At 47.0% G+C, this 6036-nt stretch overlaps 2 non-coding genes across 2 annotated transcripts; both read right to left on the reverse strand.

Moving 5' to 3' along the window:
* Nucleotides 1-219: 219 nt before the first annotated feature.
* On the reverse strand, nucleotides 220-311 carry LOC138374051 (small nucleolar RNA U109). Its single transcript, XR_011231328.1, has one exon. It is a non-coding gene; the product is annotated as a small nucleolar RNA U109 (small nucleolar RNA).
* An 11-nt stretch (nucleotides 312-322) lies between these two features.
* Nucleotides 323-463, reverse strand: LOC138374050 (small nucleolar RNA U109). Its single transcript, XR_011231327.1, has one exon. It is a non-coding gene; the product is annotated as a small nucleolar RNA U109 (small nucleolar RNA).
* Between the last annotated feature and the right edge of the window lie 5573 nt (nucleotides 464-6036).

The raw sequence follows: 6036 nt of genomic DNA on the forward strand, positions 1-6036 counted from the left end.
TCAGACAGAATTGTTGCTGGATTCTTGTTTGGGCCATTCTCCCTTCCCAGCCTGGTGTCCAAAGGGAGACCCCGAGGTTGTTCTGGTTTTTATCTATAGGTTCTGGATTCAACATCCTGGAAAAGAGAGCTCAGATAAGATTGGGTTTTTGGTCTTTTATATTTCTTTTTCTTCCTTCCTTCCTTTTCTTCTTCTTCTTCTTTTTTTTTTTTTTGTCTTTTATATAGGAGAAATATTCTACCATTCAACCTCTACTGTAAGTTTGGCAGCCCTGAGAACTCGTTTGCTTTTTCTTTTTTCTTCCAAAGACAGGGTCTTGCTGTGTTGTCCAGGCTGATCTTAACTCATGGCCTTAAGTGATCTTCCGCCTGTGAACCACCATGAGAACGTGTTTTTTAATGTAGCATGCTATGAATGTATTCTTGCTCTCAAATGAATGAGGAGCAGATATTTCCACATGCAAAGGACCAATTTTTAACTCACAAATAACACTTTTTGTTTTAAATAGAAAACTAGTAGAAAAAAGATATAGATACGCCAAAAAGAAAGAGAGACAACAAAATTACTCAAAATTTCATCACTAGAAATGTGCTTTTGATGTCTATTCTCCATTTGTTCATTTAATAAGTATTTATTGAGCATTTACTGTTTGCTAACTTGAATGCTGGGAATCTAACGGTGAACTAAACACTTAAACTGCCCTCATATGCTTCACACGCTAATGAGCCTCCAGTCTCCTCTGTTAGTGAGAGATACTAGAATTCCTCATCCTTGCCAAGTTATTTTATTTATTCTGGTCGTTTATTTTGCATGCTTCTGCTCGTGTTCCTTCTCACCGCTTTCATCCTGTCTGCTGGGAGAGAAGAATTTCATGGAGAGAGCTTGTGACACCTCTCTTGGCTGTGTGACCTGGCAAGTCACCTGATCTCGTGGAACTCAGTTTCATTTTTCTATAAACTGGGGACTCTGATATCTGCTCGGTCCATCGTGAGGATCAATGAATGACTCTACAGAAAATATTTTCAAAATACAAAAACAAAGTCATTATATTTTCATTCCATATATATTCATTAAGCACCTACTGTGTGCCAGGCACTGTTGTTGATACTGGGAATACAGCAATGGGGGAAAAAAGAGAAAACTCCAATCCTTGTGGAGTTGATGTTATTTATTGAAATCCATTCAGATTCTGGGCTTTTTGGATTTTGATCCTATTCTCCCAAATTGTCAGTTCACCTTGGACCCCTGTGAAAAAATAGAGAGATTCTGGGCTAGACCACAGTCTTACTGAGTCAGTAAGGGGCAGGTAGTATGGGGGAAGGGTTAACAAGCTCTCTAAAGTTATTCAGAACAGCTGGAAAATAAGAGATTAAGTGGATTAAAAACTGCCTCCCTTTTTCTTTTCCCAAACACTGATCAACCACTCAGCAATCCCATATACATGTCTGTGTATATACTGAATTTTCCAAAACATTTCTAATAAGAAGTGGTTTCCGATAGCTCCCAGGGGGAGCAAGTCCAAACATCAGAACCAGCCGTATGACCTTGAATGAGAAGGTGGTGGAGAGACAGAAAGCACTGACCTTGGCCCTATTCCTGTCTGCTGCTGAGCTTGCTGTGCTCACGGACAGGTCACATTCCTGATCTAAATCTTGGTGTCCTCATCGCCAAAACAAAGTTAGGGTTTCCCGAATGGTACCAGTCCACAGGAGGGTGCTGGGTTAGCTGCATCAGAATCACCTGGGAAGCCTATTAAATCTCCAAATTCCTGGGCCCCATAGACTGGAGAGCCCGATGCAGTAGAGCCAGGGTGGGATCCATCGCTGTCTGTAGCTTTCTGGGCAATGTTTGATATGCATCCAGATTTAGGATCTCCCTGGGCTGATCAAAATCTCTGTGCCTCAGTTTTCTCCTCTGTAAAATGTGATCGTTCCTCTGATGGTAGAATTAAATAAGCTAATTTGCATACTGCACACAGAACAGTGTCTGGCGCATAGGAAGTACTGTGTAAGTTTTAACTATTTTATATCAAGCTCCAATGAGAAAGACAAAAACCAGAGTATTTAAACCAGAAGGAATTTAATGCAGAGGTAATGGAGAGGCTGAGAAGCCAAACAGGGCACAGGGATGCCACTCAGACATTAAGTAGCATAAAGTCATCTATCCCTTAGCAAGAAGAAGGGAGGAAAGGTAGTATTACTGGAGCCCAGAGTCTGGGGTCACCTGGCACACCCACGCAGGAGGTGGAGCTGCAGACAAGACACAGCCACTTCCAAGACTCTACTGAAGGAGGAGAAGGACTCTGGCTTCTTCCTTTGTCCTCTACCCCCAGCCTCCCAGGAGTGCCTCCCCTTGGCTGAACCCTGCAGGAAGGCATCTCTCAAGAAGCTTGGGAAGCATAGTTTGCAGGGGTCACCTTGGCCTTTCAGGGAAAGGATGAAGAATGGCTCTGTGGGGACGTTATTATTATTTTATTATTATTATTATTATTTTCTCTAAGGTCCTTTTTGGCCCTAAAGTTCTCAAAGACTCGGGACCAAGGCTAACTACTGGGATTCAGGGCGTCATGAGTGCTTATTGATTAATCGATTCCTTGCCCTTAACGTACACACATGCATAAATGCTTGGCCTCTGAGCTCTGGAAACTGACAGCTCAGGCCTTGGCAAAACTTCGCCAGCCGCTGAAGGCAGCACAGCCCCACCCAGGATTCAGGGAAACGGGAGGTATGCGGATCAGGTTTCTCCTCCGGGACAGGCTGCCTCAGCACCTTTAAGGATTCAGAAGTGACATATGGCAATAGCTGGCCAGTGACATCACCGGGCAAAAAGGAGAGTCCCAGGGAGTTCAGGAACAGACACAAAGAAGTAAAATTGTGGAGTCATTTGTGCAGAGCATGGGGTGGAGGGTGCCAGGAAATAGAGCCTCACCCAGTTTTAAGGCGACTTCCTAGAAATAGGGCTGGAAATCACCCGCTGTCTTTGGGACACATCCCTGTAAGTGTGTTCCATGAGAGTGAAGCTCTGGGAATTTTACTACCAAAAATGGGAAGAAAAGCTCTTTCTAAATGTTTCTTCGAGGACCTCGAGTTTAACCTTGGACCAAAGGCAAATATGTTTATTTTGAGAGGTTCTTAGAGAAAGGATTGGACATTGTGGAATTCTTCCAAATATACCAAAGACTTATTCCCCACAATGATTCTTCCAGCAAATCTTTACGGATGGCAGGTTGGCAACTAAGTCAGGCGATGAGTTTTGGAGTGAGATAGAACTGGGCTAGCCTGTGGCTTTGCCTCTGCCCTGGCTGTGTAGCCTTGGGCAAAGGACTTAACCTCAGTTTCCTTGTCTGTAAAATAGGAATAATATGAACTACTTGGTAGAGTTGTGAGGATTAAAATGAGATTATGCATGAAAGTGCTTAGCACAGAGTCTGGTATCCAGTGAGTCATCAGAAAATGCTAGCAGTTCATTTTATTATGACTTGTATGATTTATATGACACTTTGCAAAATGCCTCCCCTTGTATTACGCATAGGATCTCACATCAGCTCTGTGAGGTGGGCCAGGGAACCAACATTGATTTTCCTTCTACCCTGCAGCCTGCACCCGCCAGATGCTTAACAATTATCATCTTGTTGGTTTCACTCACTCAATAAGTATTCAAGTATCTGTTTTGTGCCGGGCTATTCTGTGCACGGGGGATACAGACACGAACAAAAGAGACAAAAACCCCGGCCTCTCACAAAGAATCCACTCGATGAGAGGAGGGGAACAATAAATACAATTTGATGATCTCTTATGTTTACTTTCTCCTAAAGTGTTTTACAAATATTAACTCTGAACCAATCAGGAAGGTAGTATTGTGCTTATTCCCATTTTCAGATGAGAACACTGAGGCACAAGGGATTGAAAATCACTTGCCCAAGGTCTCACGGCTAAGAAGAGCTGGATTCAGGATTCAAAGCCAGGCAGTGTGACTCCAGAGTCCTTGCTCTTAATCATTACTGTATGTTGCCTCTCAAAAAAAATTATACATGTACTAATAAATCAAGATGGGATAAGTGCTATGAAAAAAATAAAGCAGGGAAAGGGGGGAAAGAGGGCGATGGGAGCAGGCTGTCTATGAAGGGTGGTTGGGGAGGGGCTCTCTGGGGAGTCACCTCTGAGCAGAACCCTGCAGGAAGTTGGGGAGAGGAGCAGGCGATGTCTGGGGAAGAGCGATCGGGGCAGAGGGAAGAGCAAGTGCGAAGGCCTGAGGCCCCCCTCCCCTGGTGCTGGGGAACTGCAGGGAGGCCAGCAGGAGCAGAGTGAAAGATGGCTCGGCCTGAGCCCCTGGAGGGATGCAGGTGGCTGTGGCTGAGAGGGAGAGAGGGCATGTTTGTGGGGAAGGTCAGGAGTTCAGGCTGGGATAATCTCACCATCACCCCGCAAGTGGGAATCACTAGCTCCAGAGTGCTTAGAGGGCTTAAGTAACTCACCCCAGGCCACCCAGGCAGTCATTTTCAGAGAGAGGATTCACACTCAGGTCCGCGGGCCCCAACTTCAATGCCATGGGCATTTCCCGTTTGGGTGCCGTGGGGAAGTCTGGAGATGTTAGAGTCTGGCAGCCCCGATCCCCGACTCCAAGGCGCTTCTGAGCAGGGAGGAAAGAGGCAGTGGAGAGTGAGGCAGATACTCAGGATCGTGCGGTGCCAGAGACTTCCCAGGGCAGCGAGGAGCAGGTGTTTAAATGTGAAATGCAGACCAGAAGCCCCAGGACGGTGCAGTTCTTTTGGAAAGAGCAAAAAGAGTGGAAGAGTCACAGCCTGTGTAGGTGGAGGACACTGGAGACAGTGTGAACCTTCTGACTGTGAAGAAGGCCCAGCGGCCCAGGGTTCTACCTGGGCAAGTCTTTCTCCACAGGGTGTCCCAGAATTGATACTTTCCCACTATGACAAATAAATATCTCCCCTGAACTGGTGTACACGACCACAGCCTCCTCCATGTGCCATTAGTAGGCACCTCTGACCACACCCCAGATGGAAGTTCTGATTTCCGCCCAACCCCAAGCTTGCTCTACCTGCAACGGGAAGCCGAGAAACCAATCCCGAGACAGGGATTCATGTGTCTGAAGTGACTTATTAAGGAAGTACTCCTTAAGTAGGAGGAACTGGAAAAGGAGCGGGAGAAGCAGGATAAAGAAGAGAAGGAAGCCAAGCAGGGGTGTGATTGCAGGCCAAGTCCCAAAGAGGGTGGCGTCAGTTCACGGTACACATTGCCATCTCACGTATTACGTATTTACTTATTTTTTTTTCTTTCTTTTCTTTCTTTTTTTGAGACAGAGTCTCGCTCTTTTGCCCTGGCTAGAGTTCCATGGCGTCAACCTAGCTCACAGCAACCTCAAACTCCTGGGCTTAAGCGATCCTTCTGCCTCAGCCTCCCGAGTAGCTGGGACTACAGGCATGCGCCACCATGCCCAGCTAATTTTTTTTCTATACATTTTTAGTTGTCCAGATAATTTCTTTCTATTTTTTAGTAGAGATGGGGGGGGGGGGGTGTTGCTCTTGCTCAGGCTGGTTTCGAACTCCTGACCTTGAGCGATCCTCCCGCCTGGGCCTCTCAGAGTGCTAGGATTACAGGCGTGAGCCACCGCGCCGGCCTGCTTGTTTTTCTTTACTTTCCTCTGCCCTCCACACTCTGGGATGGCAAGTCCAAGGGTGCAAGGATGTTTGTCTGTTTTGTTCCGTGTCGCACCCTCAGTGCTTGGCACAGAGCAGGCTGCCAGCAAGTATCTGTTAAGTGAATGAACGCGTGAAGGAGCGACTGGAGGAGCTAAGTGGAAGGCAGCGGTGCGGTCCAAGTCGCGGGCGGAAGAGCTGACTCTCAATTTCTCCCCTCGGGTCTCCGCCCCCGCCCGGAACGCTGAGTGCCCGGGAAGGAGGCGGAAATGAGCGCGCTCAACAGCCCTCCAGCCGGTGTTTACTTAATTAGGGCCTGTATCCCGAGACTCGTTTGTGTTCAGCCGTCCGCCTAATGGCCGCGTCTGGCTCCGGGCGGGCGG

Source organism: Eulemur rufifrons, chromosome 23, assembly GCF_041146395.1.
Source record: "Eulemur rufifrons isolate Redbay chromosome 23, OSU_ERuf_1, whole genome shotgun sequence".
NCBI classification, from domain to species: Eukaryota; Metazoa; Chordata; class Mammalia; order Primates; family Lemuridae; genus Eulemur; species Eulemur rufifrons.